Genomic DNA, 27,859 nt, shown 5'->3' with positions numbered 1-27,859 from the left:
CTAATGGTTATGAACAGCCATCTCCCTTGTTTTCGGTAACAATTTTTTTCTTAACCCTGTCCACGAGACACATAACAGGACATGTTATCCAGATATCCTCATAGAGCCGCAACGTTTCAGGGGTAAATAGCGTGGAGATAATGGTGGTCATTCCGAGTTGTTCGCACGGTAAATTTCTTCGCATCGCAGCGATTTTCCGCTTAGTGCGCATGCGCAATGTCCGCACTGCGACTGCGCCAAGTAAATTTGCTATGCAGTTAGGTATTTTACTCACGGCATTACGAGGTTTTTTCTTCGTTCTGGTGATCGTAATGTAATTGACAGGAAGTGGGTGTTTCTGGGCGGAAACTGGTCGTTTTATGGGCGTGTGGGAAAAAATGCTACCGTTTCTGGGAAAAACGCGGGAGTGGCAGGAGAAACGGAGGAGTGTCTGGGCGAACGCTGGGTGTGTTTGTGATGTCAAACCAGGAACGACAAGCACTGAACTGATCGCACTGGCAGAGTAAGTCTCGAGCTACTCAGAAACTGCACAGAGATGTCTTTTCGCAATTTTGATAAGCTATGATTCACTCCCAGTAAGCGGCGGCTTAGCGTGTGCAAAGCTGCTAAAAGCAGCATGCGAGCAAACAACTCGGAATGAGGGCCAATATTAATATTATTTCCGATACACTGGCTTTCTGGGGGTGCCGTGAGGATAGGGCTATTTTATCTTTTAAATACTGCAGCAAAAGTTTCTGCCTGTATCGGCAGTGGACAGGATATTGATCATGCCCCGCCCCCCCAGATTTGCCCCTGGCTGAAAGGGTCAAGTTGCACCCCTGCTTATTGCGCTTTGTGCCCCTACAAATACTTTTGTGTCTGTTTTTCTAAAGGCGGTATATATGGCCACACCTCATGAGATTAGGCCATGCCCCCCAAATTTTACCTGAGCTCTCTACGGCAGTGTTCTCACTAGAGATGAGCGGGTTCGGTTCCTCGGAATCCGAACCCGCCCGAACTTCAGGGTTTTTTACACGGGGCCGAGCAGGCTCGGATCCTCCCGCCTTGCTCGGTTAACCCGAGCGCGCCCGAACGTCATCATCACGCTGTCGGATTCTCGCGAGGCTCGGATTCTATATAAGGAGCCGCGCGTCGCCGCCATTTTTCACACGTGCATTGAGATTCATAGGGAGAGGACGTGGCTGGCGTCCTCTCCGTTTATAGAGATTCGAGAAGAGAGTGAGACAGTCTCACTAGAGAGAGACACAGTAGTAATTTTGGGGAGCATTAGGAGGAGTACTACTACTACTAGTACTTGCTGAAGTGAAGTGATAGATAGTGTGACTGTACTGTATTATCTGACTTGTGGGGGAGACACTGACAGTGGGGAGCAGTTAGAGTCTGAGAGCAGGACTCAGGACTCAGGAGTACATACTACATATAACGTACAGTGCACACTTTTGCTGCCAGAGTGCCACACCAGTATAATATATATTGTGATTGTATGCTTAGGAGTACTACTTGCAAGTTGCTGATAGTGTGACCAGTGACCTGACCACCAGTTTAATAATCACCACCAGTTTAATTAATATATATATATATATATATATATATATATATATAATTGTATATAATTAATATATATATAATATTATAATTGTATACCACCTACCCGTGTTTTTTTTTTTTTTCTTTATACATACTACTATAGTAGCTTACTGTAGCAGTCTGCGGTGCTGCTGAGCTGACAGTGTCCAGCAGGTCCGTCATCAGTCATTACATAATAAAAATATATACCTGTCCGGCTGCAGTACTAGTGATATTATATATACATATATATATTGATTTCATATCATTATCATCCAGTCTATATTAGCAGCAGACACAGTACGGTAGTCCACGGCTGTAGCTACCTCTGTGTCGGCACTCGGCAGTCCATCCATAATTGTATACCACCTACCCGTGTTTTTTTTTTTCTTTCTTCTTGATACATACTACTATAGTAGCTTACTGTAGCAGTCTGCGGTGCTGCTGAGCTGACAGTGTCCAGCAGGTCCGTCATCAGTCATCATTACCTAATAAATATATATCTACCTGTCCGGCTGCAGTACTAGTGATATTATATATACATATATATATTGATTTCATATCATTATCATCCAGTCTATATTAGCAGCAGACACAGTACGGTAGTCCACGGCTGTAGCTACCTCTGTGTCGGCACTCGGCAGTCCATCCATAATTGTATACCACCTACCCGTGGTTTTTTTTTTTCTTTCTTCTTGATACATACTACTATAGTAGCTTACTGTAGCAGTCTGCGGTGCTGCTGAGCTGACAGTGTCCAGCAGGTCCGTCATCAGTCATCATTACCTAATAAATATATATCTACCTGTCCGGCTGCAGTACTAGTGATATTATATATACATATATATATTGATTTCATATCATTATCATCCAGTCTATATTAGCAGCAGACACAGTACGGTAGTCCACGGCTGTAGCTACCTCTGTGTCGGCACTCGACAGTCCATCCATAATTGTATACCACCTACCCGTGGTTTTTTTTTTTTCTTTCTTCTTGATACATACTACTATAGTAGCTTACTGTAGCAGTCTGCGGTGCTGCTGAGCTGACAGTGTCCAGCAGGTCAGTCATCAGTCATCATTACCTAATAAATATATATCTACCTGTCAGGCTGCAGTACTAGTGATATTATATATACATATATATATTGATTTCATATCATTATCATCCAGTCTATATTAGCAGCAGACACAGTACGGTAGTCCACGACTGTAGCTACCTCTGTGTCGGCACTCGGCAGTCCATCCATAAGTATACTAGTATCCATCCATCTCCATTGTTTACCTGAGGTGCCTTTTAGTTGTGCCTATTAAAATATGGAGAACAAAAATGTTGAGGTTCCAAAATTAGGGAAAGATCAAGATCCACTTCCACCTCGTGCTGAAGCTGCTGCCACTAGTCATGGCCGAGACGATGAAATGCCAGCAACGTCGTCTGCCAAGGCCGATGCCCAATGTCATAGTACAGAGCATGTCAAATCCAAAACACCAAATATCAGTAAAAAAAGGACTCCAAAACCTAAAATAAAATTGTCGGAGGAGAAGCGTAAACTGGCCAATATGCCATTTACCACACGGAGTGGCAAGGAACGGCTGAGGCCCTGGCCTATGTTCATGGCTAGTGGTTCAGCTTCACATGAGGATGGAAGCACTCAGCCTCTCGCTAGAAAAATGAAAAGACTCAAGCTGGCAAAAGCAGTAGCACCGCAAAGAACTGTGCGTTCTTCGAAATCCCAAATCCACAAGGAGAGTCCGACTCCAATTGTGTCGGTTGCGATGCCTGACCTTCCCAACACTGGACGTGAAGAGCATGCGCCTTCCACCATTTGCACGCCCCCTGCAAGTGCTGGAAGGAGCACCCGCAGTCCAGTTCCTGATAGTCAGATTGAAGATGTCAGTGTTGAAGTACACCAGGATGAGGAGGATATGGGTGTTGCTGGCGCTGGGGAGAAAATTGACCAGGAGGATTCTGATGGTGAGGTGGTTTGTTTAAGTCAGGCACCCGGGGAGACACCTGTTGTCCGTGGGAGGAATATGGCCACTGACATGCCTGGTGAAAATACCAAAAAAATCAGCTCTTCGGTGTGGAAGTATTTCAACAGAAATGCGGACAACAGGTGTCAAGCCGTGTGTTGCCTTTGTCAAGCTGTAATAAGTAGGGGTAAGGACGTTAACCACCTCGGAACATCCTCCCTTATACGTCACCTGCAGCGCATTCATCATAAGTCAGTGACAAGTTCAAAACTTTGGGTGACAGCGGAAGCAGTCCACTGACCAGTAAATACCTTCCTCTTGTAACCAAGCTCACGCAAACCACCCCACCAACTCCCTCAGTGTCAATTTCCTCCATCCCCAGGAATGCCAATAGTCCTGCAGGCCATGTCACTGGCAATTCTCACGATTCCTCTCCTGCCTGGGATTCCTCCGATGCATCCTTGCGTGTAACGCCTACTGCTGCTGGCGCTGCTGTTGTTGCTGCTGGGAGTCGATGGTCATCCCAGAGGGGAAGTCGTAAGACCACTTTTACTACTTCCACCAAGCAATTGACTGTCCAACAGTCCTTTGCGAGGAAGATGAAATATCACAGCAGTCATCCTACTGCAAAGCGGATAACTGAGGCCTTGGCATCCTGGGTGGTGAGAAACGTGGTTCCGGTATCCATCATTACTGCAGAGCCAACTAGAGACTTGTTGGAGGTACTGTGTCCCCGGTACCAAATACCATCTAGGTTCCATTTCACTAGGCAGGCGATACCGAAAATGTACACAGACCTCAGAAAAAGAGTCACCAGTGTCCTAAAAAATGCAGCTGTACCCAATGTCCACTTAACCACGGACATGTGGACAAGTGGAGCAGGGCAGGGTCAGGACTATATGACTGTGACAGCCCACTGGGTAGATGTATGGACTCCCGCCGCAAGAACAGCAGCGGCGGCACCAGTAGCAGCATCTCGCAAACGCCAACTCTTTCCTAGGCAGGCTACGCTTTGTATCACCGGTTTCCAGAATACGCACACAGCTGAAAACCTCTTACGGCAACTGAGGAAGATCATCGCGGAATGGCTTACCCCAATTGGACTCTCCTGTGGATTTGTGGCATCGGACAACGCCAGCAATATTGTGTGTGCATTAAATATGGGCAAATTCCAGCACGTCCCATGTTTTGCACATACCTTGAATTTGGTGGTGCAGAATTTTTTTAAAAACGACAGGGGCGTGCAAGAGATGCTGTCGGTGGCCAGAAGAATTGCGGGACACTTTCGGCGTACAGGCACCACGTACAGAAGACTGGAGCACCACCAAAAACAACTGAACCTGCCCTGCCATCATCTGAAGCAAGAAGTGGTAACGAGGTGGAATTCAACCCTCTATATGCTTCAGAGGTTGGAGGAGCAGCAAAAGGCCATTCAAGCCTATACAATTGAGCACGATATAGGAGGTGGAATGCACCTGTCTCAAGCGCAGTGGAGAATGATTTCAACGTTGTGCAAGGTTCTGCTGCCCTTTGAACTTGCCACACGTGAAGTCAGTTCAGACACTGCCAGCCTGAGTCAGGTCATTCCCCTCATCAGGCTTTTGCAGAAGAAGCTGGAGACATTGAAGGAGGAGCTAACACGGAGCGATTCCGCTAGGCATGTGGGACTTGTGGATGGAGCCCTTAATTCGCTTAACAAGGATTCACGGGTGGTCAATCTGTTGAAATCAGAGCACTACATTTTGGCCACCGTGCTCGATCCTAGATTTAAAGCCTACCTTGGATCTCTCTTTCCGGCAGACACAAGTCTGCTGGGGTTGAAAGACCTGCTGGTGAGAAAATTGTCAAGTCAAGCGGAACGCGACCTGTCAACATCTCCTCCTTCACATTCTCCCGCAACTGGGGGTGCGAGGAAAAGGCTCAGAATTCCGAGCCCACCCGCTGGCGGTGATGCAGGGCAGTCTGGAGCGACTGCTGATGCTGACATCTGGTCCGGACTGAAGGACCTGACAACGATTACGGACATGTCGTCTACTGTCACTACATATGATTCTCTCACCATTGAAAGAATGGTGGAGGATTATATGAGTGACCGCATCCAAGTAGGCACGTCACACAGTCCGTACTTATACTGGCAGGAAAAAGAGGCAATTTGGAGGCCCTTGCACAAACTGGCTTTATTCTACCTAAGTTGCCCTCCCACAAGTGTGTACTCCGAAAGAGTGTTTAGTGCCGCCGCTAACCTTGTCAGCAATCGGCGTACGAGGTTACATCCAGAAAATGTGGAGAAGATGATGTTCATTAAAATGAATTATAATCAATTCCTCCGTGGAGACGTTGACCAGCAGCAATTGCCTCCACAAAGTACACAGGGAGCTGAGATGGTGGATTCCAGTGGGGACGAATTGATAATCTGTGAGGAGGGGGATGTACACGGTGATATATCGGAGGATGATGATGAGGTGGACATCTTGCCTCTGTAGAGCCAGTTTGTGCAAGGAGAGATTAATTGCTTCTTTTTTGGTGGGGGTCCAAACCATCCCGTCATTTCAGTCACAGTCATGTGGCAGACCCTGTCACTGAAATGATGGGTTGGTTAAAGTGTGCATGTCCTGTTTATACAACATAAGGGTGGGTGGGAGGGCCCAAGGACAATTCCATCTTGCACCTCTTTTTTCTTTAATTTTTCTTTGCGTCATGTGCTGTTTGTGGAGTGTTTTTTGGAAGGGCCATCCTGCGTGACACTGCAGTGCCACTCCTAGATGGGCCCGGTGTTTGTGTCGGCCACTAGGGTCGCTTATCTTACTCACACAGCTACCTCATTGCGCCTCTTTTTTTCTTTGCGTCATGTGCTGTTTGGGGAGTGTTTTTTGGAAGGGCCATCCTGCGTGACACTGCAGTGCCACTCCTAGATGGGCCCGGTGTTTGTGTCGGCCACTAGGGTCGCTTATCTTACTCACACAGCGACCTCGGTGCAAATTTTAGGACTAAAAATAATATTGTGAGGTGTGAGGTATTCAGAATAGACTGAAAATGAGTGGAAATTATGGTTTTTGAGGTTAAAAATACTTTGGGATCAAAATGACCCCCAAATTCTATGATTTAAGCTGTTTTTTAGGTTTTTTGGAAAAAAACACCCGAATCCAAAACACACCCGAATCCGACAAAAAAAATTCGGTGAGGTTTTGCCAAAACGCGGTCGAACCCAAAACACGGCCGCGGAACCGAACCCAAAACCAAAACACAAAACCCGAAAAATTTCCGGCGCTCATCTCTAGTTCTCACATTAGCAGGCACGGGAAGGGGTAGGAGCACAGAGGGAGGTGACAGGTACTGAGTACCAGGTCTCTCTGGTGGACAACAGGTGCCTGTGAGGCAGAGACACGCCCGATACTAAGAGGGCATGGCCATGTCTCCACACGTGGCAATGCCCTTTTAATTTTGGGGCCCAAAAAGCATTTTGGCGGCCCTGGGTGGAGCCAGCATTCTCTGATCCTTAGTGACATTTGGATGTGCTATGCTACACTGCCTACCAATGTCATATGGTGCGGAGGCACCACGGAGGCATAAATTCATAAGATCAGTAACACTGGGGGAGGTGTATCAAAGCGTGGGGGAGGTGTATCAATGCATGGAGAGAGATACAGTGGAGAGAGCTATGCAAGAGATAAAATGAGAGAGATAAAGTACCAACCAGCTCCTAATTGTCATTTTCAAAAACATCCCGTAACATGACAGTTAGGAGCTGATCGGTTGGTATTTCATCTCTCATGCCCCCTAGCGATTGGTGCCCCAGGCAACTGCCTAGGTTTAACTAATGGTAGCACTGTCCCGGTCTGTCTGCATTAGCTGCTTACACAGACTGTACTTGTCGACTTTTATTCTTTCTTCTCCAGGAGTAGCCCCGAGAGGAGAAGCAGAAGGGGTGCAGTAGACTACCCAAAAAATTGTGTGTCTCCCACAGGATTCAGGAGAATATGCATGCACTTACATGTATACATACATACTCGTACATACAGTACATGCAAAGTATACAGAAGTTTTCACCATGAGACAAAAGCGTCTTTCTACCTTCATCTTACTTAATTTATTGTTTTGCCAATCCCTCCATGCAGTTTTTGCTGTATACATCACTTTGTCTTTCTTGCCATCTATTCTTATAATTAGATAGGATTGTTTGTTGCCTAGGGTAAGAAAAACATGAAGTTGCATTTTTCTGTATATCCTTAGATAAGCCTTAGGCATCTTATAGCGCTTCAAATGTGGAAGAACTACATATTCCAGCATGCCCTGCCAGGGCTAACTTGCATTATAACAGTAACGGAAAACTGGCAGGCTGCCTAAATTTGCTTTACGTGTCAGCCTGTTGCTGTGAATGTACGAGGTCACGCTGTATCTATGGACACTTATTTGTCCAGCACTCTGGGTAATTATTTGAGTAAAAGTGCTCGTGGCGAGGTGTAGGAAAACTGGTCTTTCTGACCTAGATACCAAGTCTCAGTGGTCTCCATAAAGTCAGGGGGCACTGTGGGTCTAATTCCAAATAATAACGTTAGAAATATCTGAGTGAAAGAGTGAGACTGCTAACGACTGCTGCAGAACATCTTGTCCTCTTGGTGAACGAGACAAGCAATGGGAAATATCAAGGACTTGATTCCTGCAAGAATTTTTTTGTCAAGCTATAATATCCTTCAGGTTATTACAATAATTAGAATTGTGTTTGTTTGCCACCAATTATTTATATAGCGCACACATATTCCACAGTGTTGTACAGAGAATATTTTAGTAATTCACATCAGTCCCTGCCTCATGGAGTTTACAACCTATATTCCCTACCAGAATGCGGGTATCGACGCAAGAATACAGACACTATTCGGAATGCCGACACAGCCAGGATGCCGAATGTCCTCACACCACACCGCTGAGGAGGTAAGCCGCGTGGAGGGGGGGTGGAGGTTAGTTTTAGGCTGTGGGGGAGGGTTAGGGTTAGACAGTTCCCCAGGAGGATTCGGGTGAGGGGAGGGTTAGAGTTAGGCAGTTCCCCAGGAGGGTTATGGTGAGGGGAGGGTTAGGGTGAGGGGAGGGTTAGGGTTAGGCAGTTCCCCAGGAGGGTTAGGGTGAGGGGAGGGTTAGGGTTAGGCAATTCCCCAGGATGGTTAGGGTGAGGGGAGGGTTAGGGTTAGGCAGCTCCCCAGGAGGGTTAGGCTGTGGGGGAGGGTTAGGGTTAGGAAGATCCCCAGGAGGGTTAGGGTGAGGGGAGGGTTAGGGTTAGGCAGATCCCCAGGAGGGTTCGGGTGAGGGGAGGGTTAGGATTAGGCAGTTCCCCAGGAGGGTTCGGGTGAGGGGAGGGTTAGCCAGTTCCCCTGGAGGGTTAGGGTGAGGGGAGGGTTAGGGATAGGCAGTTCCCCAGGATGGTTAGGGTTAGGGGAGGGTTAGGGTTAGGCAGATCCCCAGAATGGTTAGGCTGTGGGGGAGGGTTAGGGTTAGGCAGATCCCCAGGAGGGTTAGGGTGAGGGGAGGGTTAGGGTTAGGCAGATCCCCAGGAGGGTTCAGGTGAGGGGAGGGTTAGGGTTAGGCAGTTCCCCAGGAGGGTTCGGGTGAGGGGAGGGTTAGCCAGTTCCCCAGGAGGGTTAGGGTGAGGGGAGGGTTAGGGTTAGGCAGTTCCCCAGGAGGGTTAGGGTGAGGGGAGGGTTAGGGTTAGGCAGTTCCCCAGGAGGGTTAGGGTGAGGGGAGGGTTAGGCAGTTCCCCAGGAGGGTTAGGGTGAGAGGAGGGTTAGGGTTAGGCAGCGGGGACAGGAGTTTAGGTTTAGGCACTAAGGGGGAAGTTAGGGTTAGGCAGCGGGTAGGGAGGGTTAGGATTAGGGTGGTAGGGCAGAGGGTATAGTACCCCTTACTCACCCCTGTCGGCTTCTTCGCAATTGGGATCCCGCCCTCTTCCCGTACTGATTCCTCCCTACCATATGTATAAACACATACACACTAGGGTTACATTTTTGTCAGAAACCAATTAACCTACCAGAATTTTTGGGAGTGTATGATTAGGCAGGACCACCCAGGGGAAACCCACACAAACACACAGACCGTGCTTTGGTCAGGAATTGAACTCATGACCTGAGGGCTGTGCAGGGCTGCCATCAGAAATTGTGGGGCCCGGGACTGATATAATAGGCAGCCCCCACCACCATAAAATAAAAAGTTTAAATCATACCCCTGACACTGTATAATACCCCTGTCACCATATTATGCCCCCACAGTAATAATGCCCTATGCCACATTGCCTGCTTGTAGTTAAGGGTTCTGCTCATTGTCAGGGGGTTCTGCTCGTTGTCAGGGGATCCCCCCTACCAGGCTTCCGTCGTCCTCTGTTCGCGGCTGCCCCTCTTCGAAGTTAAAACTATTGATTGCTCTGGGCCCCCCCTCACCCCCCCCCCGCCCCGGTTGCTGCACATGATGCCCGTCGCCCGCCGCATCAGTGCAGCAGAAACTCAGTATTCCGTATGGAATACTATTGATAATGTCCCTTCCAAAATGGCTGCCGCCTCCTCTAACATATTTAATTACTGTCTCCTCTAAGGCGGTGGCCATTTTGGGAGGAACATTTTTAATAGTATTCCAAATGGAATACTGAGCATCTGCTGCACTGACGCGGTGTGCAATGGGAATCATGAGCAGTGAGCGGGGGGTGAATGGGGACCCAAAGCAGGACAACGGAAATATCGGGTGGTAAAATAGTGGCTGGTGAAATAGTGGGCGGTATGAGCGCCCCGGGCCCTCCCCTCTTTCTCAGAGTGTCCGGGCCTGGGACAATTGTACCCACAGCTCCCCCTTGATGGCGACCCTGGGGCTGTGAGACAATAATGCGATCCACTGCACCAACTGCGCTGCCTCAGGGCTACTATTAATTTGTAAGTATCAGACGGTTTTCGTAATACCCCATTTGAAATGGCATAAAGCAAGTTTTTCAACAGCTACAGATGGAGTTTCGTTCATGGGCTTCTCTGCTACGCCTTCTGTATGTGCACCACGGCTTATTAGCATAAGCCTTTTATGTATTGCTCAGCTCTCAGCTGCAATACAATACAGAGAGAACAATACAGCAGGGGATTAAGTCCGACTGCCCTGGCTCAGTTAATCATATCAAAGGGATAAATGAGCAGGCCTCCATCTGTATGTACTGTATGGCTTAATAAACTAAGAATGTAAATAAATTAAAGAACACTTTATTTACCTTCCAACATTAAAAAGAAGGTTCATCCTGATTGAACTCCCCAGGATCCACTCAAACCTCAGCTGACTTCCGTAGTTTTCCCCATTCAGCTGGTCACACATACTGTACAGTATATTATACATTTCCCTTTAAGAGGTATTTTCAATTATGTGCTCAATTTTGAAAAACCCCTTGGCGTGTTTTTTTTCCTGCAGCCGTAGGGATTTTCCTATTCAATTGAAGGACAGAAATTAAGCCGCGTTAGTTTTGGGAATAATCAGCAGGACTTACTCAGGCACCCCTGCGGCCCCTCCCCATTGACTAATTAAACAACTGGAAGTCTTCAGTTAGCTTAATTAGTCCTTAATTACTCACCTTCGGAAACGCAGTGTCTTTGGAAGTCAGGTGTGTGAGTGAGGTGTGGCTGACCCCCCTTACGTATGTGTGTCTGGAGACAGCAGCAGGAAGAAATACATCTCCCAGCTGACCCCTTCCCTTCCAGCAGCCACGGCCCCAGTGAAAAGATGGAGGGGAGATGACGGGAGCCGCGGAGACCATCAGAAAACCTTGCATGCATTTTTTTAATTGGATACCATGGGTATAGGGAGTGCACATACCCGCTGTAATCCAAAATTGGGCGCAAGGGTTTTTTTGCGCACAAATCCTCATACCCAATTGGATAACCCCCTAAGAGGGACATTTACTAAGCAGTGATTAGAGCGGAGAAGTGAGCCAGTGGGCAAGTGGCCCCATCAACCAATCAGCAGCGCTGTATAACTGTATAGTATGCAAATTAGATGTTACTTCAGTGCTGATTGGTTGCCATGGGCAACTCCACTGGCTCACTTCTCCACTCCTATCACTGCTTAGTAAATTAACAGGAGAACTGGAAGGAGGACCTCTACGGTAACTATTTTACATTATTTGGGACCAGTAAAATGTTTGCGGTAAATATTTTAGGCTGAGCAAAGACATGGTGACATAAGTGTCCCAGTTATTGCATGTCAAAATTTTGGGGGCCCCATGTGGCGGAAAAGCTGACCCGATCCTTCAAATTGTGGGTTAAATTGACTTTGTAAGAAAATAAAAAAATCAGCCTCGTTCTATTAAACGTTGTTTTTATAAATGTTCCATTTTGCAGCCAGGAAAGTTTAATAAGAAGAATATATTTGTCTTAAAAAATGTGTTTTTTTTAATGATATCTAATTTCCAGTAGTTGAAAATGGCATTTTTTTTATGCTGCTTCTGTACGCCGTGACCCGTTGAGATGTTCTTATTTATTGAAACTGCATATAAAGGAAATAACCGACACAGGATTCTGTTGACTACACTACGGCGTGCTCTTATTTTGGTGGTCTGTTATTTTTTCGGTTTAGTTACTTAGCAACCATAGCAACAATTGGAATTATCAAAGTCAGGATACAATTTCTCTAACCTGAAAGAAATAAAAATAAATTACTGTACAAAGCAACAACCGGGAGGTCAGTATTTCATGTCAAAAATGTTATTTCCATAATTCTGCATTTAATAACGCCAGGTGAGAGGGGCAGGTCAATGGCTTAAATAGCTGTTGAAAATAAAGAAATTATCAAGAGGATGCCTACTGTATGTGCCATTTTTTTGTTACTGACATATATGCCCTTATTTATCAATGAGTGATAAATTTCACTGAGAGTGATACATTGCACCAGCCAATCAGCTCCTAACTTCCATGTCACAGGATGGGTTTGAAAAATGACAGTTAGGAGGTGATTTGGCTGGTGCAATTTATCACTCAGAGTGAAATTGATCACTCATTGATAAATAAGGGCACTAGTATACAATGAACAGGTAAATCATATGGATTTGTGCCCTTATTTATTAATGAGTGATAAATTTCACTGTGAGTGAAAAATTGCACCAGCCAATCCGCTCCTGTCATTTTTCAAACCCAGCCTGTGACGTGGAAGTTAGGAGCTGATTGGCTGGTGCAATTTATCACTCACAGTGAAATTTATCACTCATTGATAAATAAGGACATTAGTATGTAATACCAGCTCACCACGCATCAGGCCCGGTGGTTCAATTGCCACTCGATTGGTGGCGTGGATCCACCAACCGAGTGGGAGTTACGGGCAGGTGCCGATATTCTGACTGCCGGTAAAATGTTGGTTACTGGGATTCCGGCGTCTGTATCCTGCCCTGACGGGATTCCACCAGCCAGCAATTTGACTGCATCCCTTATACAGTATGCTGTTGAATATGGGATGGATTATTTATCACAATTGCATACTCCCAACATTTGGGAGGAGGAGGGTGACATTACATTTGCACCCATGGCACATGCATGAAAAGGGGGTATGTCCGTTCAACGCATTTCTGATAAGTGTCACTTCAAGGGCATGTCTGCATGCCGCGCTCTTGTTTATTATCATCACGCATGGGGCATGCTCAGCGGTCCCTGGGTTGCTGGGCTGCCCTCTGCCTCTCTCTGCATGCACCAAACAAGGATTATCCCTCTCTTGAAAATCGAGGTCCATACAGAGTTCCTGGCCAAGTAATCAGTAGCCCTCCCCTCTCGGCAACTCTGAGCAGTAGGAGAAGTACAGATGGGTCCACGGTTATCTTGGCTAGTTTGCTGCGCCTAGGCACAACATGGTTTATTAACATAAAACCTTCATCTATTGTTCTCAGCTGCAATACAATACAGAGAACAATACAGCAGGGGATTAAGTCATTACAGCAGGGTATTAAGTCCGACTGCCCAGTCTCAGTTAATCCTATTAAAGGTCAAGATAAACTTGGACCCATCTGTAGTACTGTGCAGCTGTCCCCTTATAAAGAATACAGTAAGGCCAGATACTGAGAATTAAAGCCAGTCAGTAGTACTGTGTGATTGCACATATATGCATATATAAATGCAGTGTATCTGGAGCCATGTGGCACCCAGGAATCAGCATAAGGCTTCACACACTCCTTCTATGCTCGCCCCCAGACTCCCATTGGCTAGTTTCACAGGAGTCTGGGGGCGGCTTACATGGAGTGTGTGAAGCCTTATGCTGGGTACTCACTGGCCAATATATATATAGCAGGTGCGTCGGCAATGCCGTTCACAGACATCTCGCGTTGGCCCTGCAGCACTCATGATGACCGTACATCGCTCTGTGTGTACGGGTGGTCAGCTGACCGCCTGAACGCTTCCTGCCAAGCCGACAGTGATTGACAGCGCAACTGGGCGGGCACATGTAAATGACCGCTCAGTTGTGACGTCAGTCATGACGGATCAGGTAGTGTGTATGCAGAACACACTGCCCAATCCGCCTATTGAGCTCCCGGCAGCAAGGGCTTCTGGGAGTTGTAGTTTTAGAGCTGCCTCACTGAAGTGCGGTGTCGGACATCGGCGCTAATTACTAGAGATGAGCGGGTTCGGTTTCTCTGAATCCGAACCCGCACGAACTTCATGTTTTTTTTCACGGGTCCGAGCGACTCGGATCTTCCCGCCTTGCTCGGTTAACCCGAGCGCGCCCGAACGTCATCATGACGCTGTCGGATTCTCGCGAGACTCGGATTCTATATAAGGAGCCGCGCGTCGCCGCCATTTTCACACGTGCATTGAGATTGATAGGGAGAGGACGTGGCTGGCGTCCTCTCCATTTAGATTAGGAGAGAGAGAGAGAGATTGACCTGAGGCTGATACTGTAGAAGAGAGTGCAGAGTTTAGTGACTGACCACAGTGACCACCAGCAGTGCAGTTGTTTTATTTAATATATCCGTTCTCTGCCTGAAAAAAACGGTACACACAGTGACTCAGTCACATACCATATCTGTGTGCACTGCTCAGCCCAGTGTGCTGCATGCCTGCATCATCTATGTATATATTATATATCTGACTGTGCTCAGCTCACACAGCTTATAATTGTGGGGGAGACTGGGGAGCACTGCAGTGCCAGTTATAGGTTATAGCAGGAGCCAGGAGTACAAGACAGTCACATACCATATCTGTGTGCACTGCTCAGCCCAGTGTGCTGCATCATCTATGTATATATTATATATCTGACTGTGCTCAGCTCACACAGCTTATAATTGTGGGGGAGACTGGGGAGCACTGCAGTGCCAGTTATAGGTTATAGCAGGAGCCAGGAGTACATATTATATTAAAATTAAACAGTGCACACTTTTGCTGCAGGAGTGCCACTGCCAGTGTGACTGACCAGTGACCTGACCACACTGACCACCAGTATAGTTAGTAGTATACTATATTGTGATTGCCTGAAAAAGTTAAACACTCGTCGTGTGACTTCACTTGTGTGGTGTTTTTTTTTTTATTCTATAAAAAACTCATTCTGCTGACAGACAGTGTCCAGCAGGTCCGTCATTATATAATATATATACCTGTCCGTCTGCAGTAGTGATATATATATATTTTTTATATCATTATTTATCATCCAGTCGCAGCAGACACAGTACGGTAGTTCACGGCTGTAGCTACCTCTGTGTCGGCACTCGGCAGTCCATCCATAATTGTATACCACCTACCCGTGGTTTTTTTTTCTTTCTTCTTTATACATACATACTACTACATCTCTTTATCAACCAGTCTATATTAGCAGCAGACACAGTACAGTACGGTAGTTCACGGCTGTGGCTACCTCTGTGTCGGCACTCGGCAGTCCGTCCATAATTGTATACCACCTAACCGTGGTTTTTTTTCTTTCTTCTTTATACATACATACTACGACATCTCTTTATCAACCAGTCTATATTAGCAGCAGACACAGTACAGTACGGTAGTTCACGGCTGTGGCTACCTCTGTGTCGGCACTCGGCAGTCCGTCCATAATTGTATACCACCTAACCGTGGTTTTTTTTTCTTTCTTATTCATACATACATACTACGACATCTCTTTATCAACCAGTCTATATTAGCAGCAGACACAGTACAGTACGGTAGTTCACGGCTGTGGCTACCTCTGTGTCGGCACTCGGCAGTCCGTCCATAATTGTATACCACCTAACCGTGGTTTTTTTTTCTTTCTTCTTTATACATACATACTACGACATCTCTTTATCAACCAGTCTATATTAGCAGCAGACACAGTACAGTACGGTAGTTCACGGCTGTGGCTACCTCTGTGTCGGCACTCGGCAGTCCATCCATAATTGTATACCACCTAACCGTGGTTTTTTTTTCTTTCTTCTTCATACATACATACTACGACATCTCTTTATCAACCAGTCTATATTAGCAGCAGACACAGTACAGTACGGTAGTTCACGGCTGTGGCTACCTCTGTGTCGGCACTCGGCAGTCCGTCCATAATTGTATACCACCTACCCGTGGTTTTTTTTCTTTCTTCTTTATACATACATACTACGACATCTCTTTATCAACCAGTCTATATTAGCAGCAGACACAGTACAGTACGGTAGTTCACAGCTGTGGCTACCTCTGTGTCGGCACTCGGCAGTCCGTCCATAATTGTATACCACCTACCCGTGGTTTTTTTTTTCTTTCTTCTTCATACATACATACTACGACATCTCTTTATCAACCAGTCTATATTAGCAGCAGACACAGTACAGTACGGTAGTTCACGGCTGTGGCTACCTCTGTGTCGGCACTCGGCAGTCCGTCCATAATTGTATACCACCTAACCGTGGTTTTTTTTTCTTTCTTCTTCATACATACATACTACGACATCTCTTTATCAACCAGTCTATATTAGCAGCAGACACAGTACGGTAGTTCACGGCTGTAGCTACCTCTGTGTCGGCACTCGGCAGTCCGTCCATAATTGTATACTAGTATCCATCCATCTCCATTGTTTACCTGAGGTGCCTTTTAGTTGTGCCTATTAAAATATGGAGAACAAAAATGTTGAGGTTCCAAAATTAGGGAAAGATCAAGATCCACTTCCACCTCGTGCTGAAGCTGCTGCCACTAGTCATGGCCGAGACGATGAAATGCCAGCAACGTCGTCTGCCAAGGCCGATGCCCAATGTCATAGTACAGAGCATGTCAAATCCAAAACACCAAATATCAGTAAAAAAAGGACTCCAAAACCTAAAATAAAATTGTCGGAGGAGAAGCGTAAACTAGCCAATATGCCATTTACCACACGGAGTGGCAAGGAACGGCTGAGGCCCTGGCCTATGTTCATGGCTAGTGGTTCAGCTTCACATGAGGATGGAGGCACTCAGCCTCTCGCTAGAAAAATGAAAAGACTCAAGCTGGCAAAAGCAGTAGCACCGCAAAGAACTGTGCGTTCTTCGAAATCCCAAATCCACAAGGAGAGTCCAATTGTGTCGGTTGCGATGCCTGACCTTCCCAACACTGGACGTGAAGAGCATGCGCCTTCCACCATTTGCACGCCCCCTGCAAGTGCTGGAAGGAGCACCCGCAGTCCAGTTCCTGATAGTCAGATTGAAGATGTCAGTGTTGAAGTACACCAGGATGAGGAGGATATGGGTGTTGCTGGCGCTGGGGAGGAAATTGACCGGGAGGATTCTGATGGTGAGGTGGTTTGTTTAAGTCAGGCACCCGGGGAGACACCTGTTGTCCGTGGGAGGAATATGGCCGTTGACATGCCTGGTGAAAATACCAAAAAAAATCAGCTCTTCGGTGTGGAACTATTTCAACAGAAATGCGGACAACAGGTGTCAAGCCGTGTGTTCCCTTTGTCAAGCTGTAATAAGTAGGGGTAAGGACGTTAACCACCTCGGAACATCCTCCCTTATACGTCACCTGCAGCGCATTCATAATAAGTCAGTGACAAGTTCAAAAACTTTGGGTGACAGCGGAAGCAGTCCACTGACCAGTAAATCCCTTCCTCTTGTAACCAAGCTCACGCAAACCACCCCACCAACTCCCTCAGTGTCAATTTCCTCCTTCCCCAGGAATGCCAATAGTCCTGCAGGCAATGTCACTGGCAATTCTGACGAGTCCTCTCCTGCCTGGGATTCCTCCGATGCATCCTTGCGTGTAACGCCTACTGCTGCTGGCGCTGCTGTTGTTGCTGCTGGGAGTCGATGGTCATCCCAGAGGGGAAGTCGTAAGCCCACTTGTACTACTTCCAGTAAGCAATTGACTGTTCAACAGTCCTTTGCGAGGAAGATGAAATATCACAGCAGTCATCCTGCTGCAAAGCGGATAACTGAGGCCTTGACAACTATGTTGGTGTTAGACGTGCGTCCGGTATCCGCCGTTAGTTCACAGGGAACTAGACAATTTATTGAGGCAGTGTGCCCCCGTTACCAAATACCATCTAGGTTCCACTTCTCTAGGCAGGCGATACCGAGAATGTACACGGACGTCAGAAAAAGACTCACCAGTGTCCTAAAAAATGCAGTTGTACCCAATGTCCACTTAACCACGGACATGTGGACAAGTGGAGCAGGGCAGGGTCAGGACTATATGACTGTGACAGCCCACTGGGTAGATGTATGGACTCCCGCCGCAAGAACAGCAGCGGCGGCACCAGTAGCAGCATCTCGCAAACGCCAACTCTTTCCTAGGCAGGCTACGCTTTGTATCACCGGTTTCCAGAATACGCACACAGCTGAAAACCTCTTACGGCAACTGAGGAAGATCATCGCGGAATGGCTTACCCCAATTGGACTCTCCTGTGGATTTGTGGCATCGGACAACGCCAGCAATATTGTGTGTGCATTAAATATGGGCAAATTCCAGCACGTCCCATGTTTTGCACATACCTTGAATTTGGTGGTGCAGAATTATTTAAAAAACGACAGGGGCGTGCAAGAGATGCTGTCGGTGGCCAGAAAAATTGCGGGACACTTTCGGCGTACAGGCACCACGTACAGAAGACTGGAGCACCACCAAAAACTACTGAACCTGCCCTGCCATCATCTGAAGCAAGAAGTGGTAACGAGGTGGAATTCAACCCTCTATATGCTTCAGAGGTTGGAGGAGCAGCAAAAGGCCATTCAAGCCTATACAATTGAGCACGATATAGGAGGTGGAATGCACCTGTCTCAAGCGCAGTGGAGAATGATTTCAACGTTGTGCAAGGTTCTGATGCCCTTTGAACTTGCCACACGTGAAGTCAGTTCAGACACTGCCAGCCTGAGTCAGGTCATTCCCCTCATCAGGCTTTTGCAGAAGAAGCTGGAGACATTGAAGGAGGAGCTAACACGGAGCGATTCCGCTAGGCATGTGGGACTTGTGGATGGAGCCCTTAATTCGCTTAACAAGGATTCACGGGTGGTCAATCTGTTGAAATCAGAGCACTACATTTTGGCCACCGTGCTCGATCCTAGATTTAAAGCCTACCTTGGATCTCTCTTTCCGGCAGACACAAGTCTGCTGGGGTTGAAAGACCTGCTGGTGAGAAAATTGTCAAGTCAAGCGGAACGCGACCTGTCAACATCTCCTCCTTCACATTCTCCCGCAACTGGGGGTGCGAGGAAAAGGCTCAGAATTCCGAGCCCACCCGCTGGCGGTGATGCAGGGCAGTCTGGAGCGACTGCTGATGCTGACATCTGGTCCGGACTGAAGGACCTGACAACGATTACGGACATGTCGTCTACTGTCACTGCATATGATTCTCTCACCATTGAAAGAATGGTGGAGGATTATATGAGTGACCGCATCCAAGTAGGCACGTCACACAGTCCATACTTATACTGGCAGGAAAAAGAGGCAATTTGGAGGCCATTGCACAAACTGGCTTTATTCTACCTAAGTTGCCCTCCCACAAGTGTGTACTCCGAAAGAGTGTTTAGTGCCGCCGCTCACCTTGTCAGCAATCGGCGTACGAGGTTACATCCAGAAAATGTGGAGAAGATGATGTTCATTAAAATGAATTATAATCAATTCCTCCGCGGAGACATTGACCAGCAGCAATTGCCTCCACAAAGTACACAGGGAGCTGAGATGGTGGATTCCAGTGGGGACGAATTGATAATCTGTGAGGAGGGGGATGTACACGGTGATATATCGGAGGGTGATGATGAGGTGGACATCTTGCCTCTGTAGAGCCAGTTTGTGCAAGGAGAGATTAATTGCTTCTTTTTTGGGGGGGGGTCCAAACCAACCCGTCATATCAGTCACAGTCGTGTGGCAGACCCTGTCACTGAAATGATGGGTTGGTTAAAGTGTGCATGTCCTGTTTTGTTTATACAACATAAGGGTGGGTGGGAGGGCCCAAGGACAATTCCATCTTGCACCTCTTTTTTCTTTTATTTTTCTTTGCGTCATGTGCTGTTTGGGGAGGGTTTTTTGGAAGGGACATCCTGCGTGACACTGCAGTGCCACTCCTAAATGGGCCCAGTGTTTGTGTCGGCCACTAGGGTCGCTAATCTTACTCACACAGTCAGCTACCTCATTGCGCCTCTTTTTTTCTTTGCGTCATGTGCTGATTGGGGAGGGTTTTTTGGAAGGGACATCCTGCGTGACACTGCAGTGCCACTCCTAAATGGGCCCGGTGTTTGTGTCGGCCACTAGGGTCGCTAATCTTACTCACACAGTCAGCTACCTCATTGCGCCTCTTTTTTTCTTTGCGTCATGTGCTGATTGGGGAGGGTTTTTTGGAAGGGACATCCTGCGTGACACTGCAGTGCCACTCCTAAATGGGCCCGGTGTTTGTGTCGGCCACTAGGGTCGCTAATCTTACTCACACAGTCAGCTACCTCATTGCGCCTCTTTTTTTCTTTGCGTCATGTGCTGATTGGGGAGGGTTTTTTGGAAGAGACATCCTGCGTGACACTGCAGTGCCACTCCTAAATGGGCCCGGTGTTTGTGTCGGCCACTAGGGTCGCTAATCTTACTCACACAGTCAGCTACCTCATTGCGCCTCTTTTTTTCTTTGCGTCATGTGCTGATTGGGGAGGGTTTTTTGGAAGGGACATCCTGCGTGACACTGCAGTGCCACTCCTAAATGGGCCCGGTGTTTGTGTCGGCCACTAGGGTCGCTAATCTTACTCACACAGTCAGCTACCTCATTGCGCCTCTTTTTTTCTTTGCGTCATGTGCTGATTGGGGAGGGTTTTTTGGAAGGGACATCCTGCGTGACACTGCAGTGCCACTCCTAAATGGGCCCGGTGTTTGTGTCGGCCACTAGGGTCGCTTATCTTACTCACACAGTCAGCTACCTCATTGCGCCTCTTTTTTTCTTTGCGTCATGTGCTGATTGGGGAGGGTTTTTTGGAAGGGACATCCTGCGTGACACTGCAGTGCCACTCCTAGATGGGCCAGGTGTTTGTGTCGGCCACTAGTGTCGCTTAGCTTAGTCATCCAGCGACCTTGGTGCAAATTTTAGGACTAAAAATAATATTGTGAGGTGTGAGGTATTCAGAATAGACTGAAAATGAGTGGAAATTATGGTTTTTGAGGTTAATAATAATATGGGATCAAAATGACCCCCAAATTCTATGATTTAAGCTGTTTTTTTGTGTTTTTTTTTAAAAAACACCCGAATCCAAAACACACCCGAATCCGACAAAAAAAATTCGGTGAGGTTTTGCCAAAACGCGGTCGAACCCAAAACACGGCCGCGGAACCGAACCCAAAACCAAAACACAAAACCCGAAAAATTTCAGGCGCTCATCTCTACTAATTACACTGAGTGAGTGTTGTGCATGTCTCCAGTCCGGTCGCACAGGTATCTGCCTCTACTATGTAAGTCTATGCCCTGGCCATGAGTGGCGCCTCTGGGCGGCGCCCCTTTCCCTGCCGGTAACCCCGTCAAGTGCCATACTGGCCACGTGTAGATATGCCCCTGTGCACACAGAAGGATTGTAGCACTGTCAGGGACATTATTAAGGAGCAGGACACAGTGATACATGTGTTTCTGTTGCTCTTGGTGTAACTGCACTTTGCTGCACATACAGTGGCCTATCTATAATGTATGCGGTGCAAACGGGCCCCTGGGTCCAGCGGGGGCCACACCCTACACCGATTTCTTGAATACTTACCCTCAGTAGCGCTGCACAGTTCACAGGGAAAATGGCACAGTGATCATTTTGTGCATGCGTAGTAGAAAAATTGGCAGGAAAATTCCCACTGCGCCATTTTTCCAGGCACCTGTGCACGAGCACTGGACTCGTTTACAGCACTAGGATCTCTAGTGCTGCTGGCTAGAGAGGAAGGGGTACAGATGGAGACTGCACACGGGACCCCTCCTGTCTTAAGATGCCCCTGCGCACATACCAGGAATGTCTCAGAGAGGAGAGAGAAGAAACACACCTGCAGCAACCAATCAGATTCTAGCTATCTGGTACATTCTATAAAATAATAGGTAGAATCGAATTGATTATTATGGGCAACACCTTCACGTATCCTCTGTAGAAGATTTGATACATTTCCTCCTTTGACGTTATACACTGGACCTCTGGCTGTCATTGTATCAGGGTGCAATGATGGCTCATCCATGTTAAACACTAGTGGTAATTTTCTAATCACAGACTAGGATGATGTGCACCATCCACGCATAGGTTACACCCACGTTAACCCTAAAACATAGCTTCTGCTTCTTACTTATGTTATGTATCATCTATTAACACTTTAATCTCTCCCTAGTGTGATGCCTTGGGGTGGTTGGCCTGTGTGTGTGACTTTGGAGGGTCACGTGTCCTGGACTTGAACCTTAGTGTTACAGAGCCACTACCAGATGAGGTTACCTGGCTGCATTTGGTGGGACATATTTTTGGCCAAAAATTATGCTAAGAACCTCAATTTTCCTCTATATTAAATTTATTACAATTATTCTATTATATTATAATTAGAATTAGCAGTGTTTAGTACTAAAGAGTGTGCATCTGCATTTTCTTTTATGTATGGAACTCAGCATGATAGCACCTCTTATTATGTTTGGAATTCGGGTATACAGTAGAGATGAGCGGGTTCGGTTCCTCGGAAACCGAACCCCCCCGAACTTCACCCATTTTACACGGGTCAGAGGCATACTCGGATTCTCCCATATGGCTCGGTTAACCCGAGCGCGCCCGAACGTCGTCATCCCGCTGTCGGATTCTCGCGAGATGCAGATTCTATATAAGCAGCCGCGCGTCGCCGCCATTTTCACTCGTGAATTGGAAATGTTAGGGAGAGGACGTTTATTGTTGAACTTGATTGTGCTTTATTGCTTAATTGTGGGGAGGACTGGGGAGCAGCTGTATAATATAGGAGGAGTACAGTGCAGAGTTTTGCTGATCAGTGACCACCAGTTTTATCCGTTCTCTGCCTGAAAAAAACGCTCCTTATCTGTGCTCAGTGTGCTGCATATATCTGTGCTCACACTGCTTAATTGTGGGGACTGGGGAGCAGCTGTATTATATAGCAGGAGTACAGTGCAGAGTTTTGCTGACAGTGACCACCAGTATACGTTGTCTGCCTGAAAAACACTCCATATCTGTGCTCAGTGTGCTGCTTTATTGTGGGGACTGGGGACCACCAGTATAATATTATATAGGAGGAGTACAGTGCAGAGTTTTGCTGACCAGTGACCACCAGTATACGTTGTCTGCCTGAAAAACACTCCATATCTGTGCTGCATTGTAGACAGTATATAGTAGGAGTACAGTGCATAATTTTGCTGACCACCAGTATATAATATATAGGAGTACGGTACAGAAGGCCACTGCTGTACATACCTCTGTGTCGTCAAGTATACTATCCATCCATACCTGTGGTGCATTTCAGTTTTGCACAGTTTGCTGACCACCAGTATATAATATATATAGCAGTACGGTACAGTAGGCCACTGCTGTACCTACCTCTGTGTCGTCAAGTATACTATCCATCCATACCTGTGGTGCATTTCAGTTTTGCACAGTTTGCTGACCACCAGTATATAATATATAGCATTACGGTACAGTAGGCCACTGCTGTACCTACCTCTGTGTCGTCAAGTATACTATCCATCCATACCTGTGGTGCATTTCATTTTTGCACAGTTTGCTGACCACCAGTATATAATATATAGCAGTACGGTACAGTAGGCCACTGCTTTACCTACCTCTGTGTCGTCAAGTATACTATCCATCCATACCTGTGGTGCATTTCAGTTTTGCACAGTTTGCTGACCACCAATATATAATATATATAGCAGTACGGTACAGTAGGCCACTGCTGTACCTACCTCTGTGTCGTTAAGTATACTATCCATCCATACCTGTGGTGCATTTCAGTTTTGCACAGTTTGCTGACCACCAGTATATAATATATAGCATTACGGTACAGTAGGCCACTGCTGTACCTACCTCTGTGTCGTCAAGTATACTATCCATCCATACCTGTGGTGCATTTCAGTTTTGCACAGTTTGCTGACCACCAATATATAATATAAAGCAGTACGGTACAGTAGGCCACTGCTGTACCTACCTCTGTGTCGTCAAGTATACTATCCATCCATACCTGTGGTGCATTTCAGTTTTGCACAGTTTGCTGACCACCAGTATATAATATATAGCAGTACGGTACAGTAGGCCACTGCTGTACCTACCTCTGTGTCATCAAGTATACTATCCATCCATATCTGTGGTGCATTTCAGTTGTGCGCAGTATATATAGTAGTAGGCCATTGCTATTGATACTGGCATATAATTCCACACATTAAAAAATGGAGAACAAAAATGTGGAGGTTAAAATAGGGAAAGATCAAGATCCACCTCCACCTCGTGCTGAAGCTGCTGCCACTAGTCATGGCCGAGACGATGAAATGCCATCAACGTCGTCTGCCAAGGCCGATGCCCAATGTCATAGTAGAGAGCATGTAAAATCCAAAAAACAAAAGTTCAGTTAAATGACCCAAAAATCTAAATTTAAAGCGTGTGATGAGAAGCATAAACTTGCCAATATGCATTTACGACACGGAGTGGCAAGGAACGGCTGAGGCCCTGGCCTATGTTCATGGCTAGTGGTTCAGATTCACATGAGGATGGAAGCACTCATCCTCTCGCTAGAAAAATGAAAAGACTTAAGCTGGCAAAAGCATAGCAAAGAACTGTGCGTTCTTCTAAATCACAAATCCCCAAGGATAGTCCAATTGTGTCGGTTGCGATGCCTGACCTTCCCAACACTGGACGGGAAGAGCTTGCGCCTTCCACCATTTGCACGCCCCCTGCAAGTGCTGGAAGGAGTACCCGCAGTCCAGTTCCTGATAGTCAAATTGAAGATGTCACTGTTGAAGTACACCAGGATGAGGATATGGGTGTTGCTGGCGCTGGGGAGGAAATTGACAAGGAGGATTCTGATGGTGAGGTGGTTTGTTTAAGTCAGGCACCCGGGGAGACACCTGTTGTCCGTGGGACGAATATGGCCATTGACATGCCTGGTCAAAATACAAAAAAAATCAGCTCTTCGGTGTGGAATTATTTCAACACAAATGCGGACAACAGGTGTCAATCTGTGTGTTGCCTTTGTCAAGCTGTAATAAGTAGGGGTAAGGACGTTAACCACCTAGGAACATCCTCCCTTATACGTCACCTGGACCGCATTTATCAGAAGTCAGTGACAAGTTCAAAAACTTTGGATGACAGCGGAAGCAGTCCACTGACCACTAAATCCCTTCCTCTTGTAACCAAGCTCCTGCAAACCACACCACCAACTCCCTCAGTGTCAATTTCCACCTTACACAGGAAAGCCAATAGTCCTGCAGGCCATGTCACTGGCAAGTATGACGAGTCCTCTCCTGCCTGGGATTCCTCCGATGCATCCTTGAGTGTAACGCCTACTGCTGCTGGCGCTGCTGTTGTTGCTGCTGGGAGTCGATCGTCATCCCAGAGGGGAAGTCGGAAGATCACTTGTACTACTTCCAGTAAGCAATTGACTGTCCAACAGTCCTTTGCGAGGAAGATGAAATACCACAGCAGTCATCCTGCTGCAAAGCGGATAACTCAGGCCTTGGCAGCCTGGGCGGTGAAAAACGTGGTTCCGGTATCCACCGTTAATTCAGAGGCAACTAGAGACTTGATTGAGGTACTGTGTCCCCGGTACCAAATACCATCTAGGTTCCATTTCTCTAGGCAGGCGATACCGAAAATGTACACAGACGTCAGAAAAAGAGTCACCAGTGTCCTAAAAAATGCAGTTGTACCCAATGTCCACTTAACCACGGACATGTGGACAAATGGAGCAGGGCAGACTCAGGACTATATGACTGTGACAGCCCACTGGGTAGATGTATTGCCTCCCGCAGCAAGAACAGCAGCAGCGGCACCAGTAGCAGCATCTCGCAAACGCCAACTCGTTCCTAGGCAGGCTACGCTTTGTATCACCGCTTTCCAGAAGAGGCACACAGCTGACAACCTCTTACGGAAACTGAGGAACATCATCGCAGAATGGCTTACCCCAATTGGACTCTCCTGGGAATTTGTGACATCGGACAACGCCAGCAATATTGTGCGTGCATTACATCTGGGCAAATTCCAGCACGTCCCATGTTTTGCGCATACATTGAATTTGGTGGTGCAGAATTATTTAAAAAACGACAGGGGCGTGCAAGAGATGCTGTCGGTGGCCCGAAGAATTGCGGGCCACTTTCGGCATTCAGCCACCGCGTACCGAAGACTGGAGCACCAGCAAACACTCCTGAACCTGCCCTGCCATCATCTGAAGCAAGAGGTGGTAACGAGGTGGAATTCAACCCTCTATATGCTTCAGAGGATGGAGGAGCAGCAAAAGGCCATTCAAGCCTATACATCTGCCCACGATATAGGCAAAGGAGGGGGAATGCACCTGACTCAATCGCAGTGGAGAATGATTTCAACGTTGTGCAAGGTTCTGCAACCCTTTGAACTTGCCACACGTGAAGTCAGTTCAGACACTGCCAGCCTGAGTCAGGTCATTCCCCTCATCAGGCTTTTGCAGAAGAAGCTGGAGACATTGAAGGAGGAGCTAAAACAGAGCGATTCCGCTAGGCATGTGGGACTTGTGGATGGAGCCCTTAATTCGCTTAACCAGGATTCACGGATGGTCAATCTGTTGAAATCAGAGCACTACATTTTGGCCACCGTGCTCGATCCTAGATTTAAAACCTACGTTGTATCTCTCTTTCCGGCAGACACAAGTCTGCAGAGGTTCAAAGACCTGCTGGTGAGAAAATTGTCAAGTCAAGCGGAACGTGACCCATCAACATCTCCTCCTTCACATTCTCCCGCAACTGGGGGTGCGAGGAAAAGGCTAAGAATTCCGAGCCCACCCGCTGGCGGTGATGCAGGGCAGTCTGGAGCGAGTGCTGACATCTGGTCCGGACTGAAGGACCTGCCAACGATTACTGACATGTCGTTTACTGTCACTGCATATGATTCTCTCACCATTGAGGCACGTCAGACAGTCCGTACGTATACTGGCAGGAAAAAGAGGCAATTTGGAGGCCCTTGCACAAACTGGCTTTATTCTACCTAAGTTGCCCTCCCTCCAGTGTGTACTCCGAAAGAGTGTTTAGTGCAGCCGCTCACCTTGTCAGCAATCGGCGTACGAGGTTACTTCTAGAAAATGTGGAGAAGATGATGTTCATCAAAATGAATTATAATCAATTCCTCCGTGGAGACATTCACCAGCAGCAATTGCCTCCAGAAAGTACACAGGGACCTGAGATGGTGGATTCCAGTGGGGACGAATTAATAATCTGTGAGGAGGGGGATGTACACAGTAAAAGTGGTGAGGAATCGGAGGATGATGATGAGGTGGACATCTTGCCTCTGTAGAGCCAGTTTGTGCAAGGAGAGATTGATTGCTTCTTTTTTTGGTGGGGGCCCAAACCAACCAGTCATTTCAGTCACAGTCGTATGGCAGACCCTGTCGCTGAAATGATGGGTTCGTTAAAGTGTGCATGTCCTGTTTATACAACATAAGGGTGGGTGGGAGGGCCCAAGGACAATTCCATCTTGCACCTCTTTTTTCTTTCATTTTTCTTTGCATCATGTGCTGTTTGGGGACAATTTTTTTGAAGTGCCATTCTGCCTGACACTGCAGTGCCACGACTAGATGGGTCAGGTGTTTGTGTCGGCCACTTGGGTCGCTTAGCTTAGTCACACAGCGACCTTGGTGCGCCTCTTTTTTCCTTTGCATCATGTGCTGTTTGGGGACAATTTTATTGAAGTGCCATCCTGCCTGACACTGCAGTGCCACTCCTAGATGGGCCAGGTGTTTGTGTCGGCCACTTGGGTCGC

This window comes from Pseudophryne corroboree, chromosome 9 (genome assembly GCF_028390025.1).
Source record: "Pseudophryne corroboree isolate aPseCor3 chromosome 9, aPseCor3.hap2, whole genome shotgun sequence".
NCBI classification, from domain to species: Eukaryota; Metazoa; Chordata; class Amphibia; order Anura; family Myobatrachidae; genus Pseudophryne; species Pseudophryne corroboree.
Note: the sequence above shows the minus strand (reverse complement) of the source record.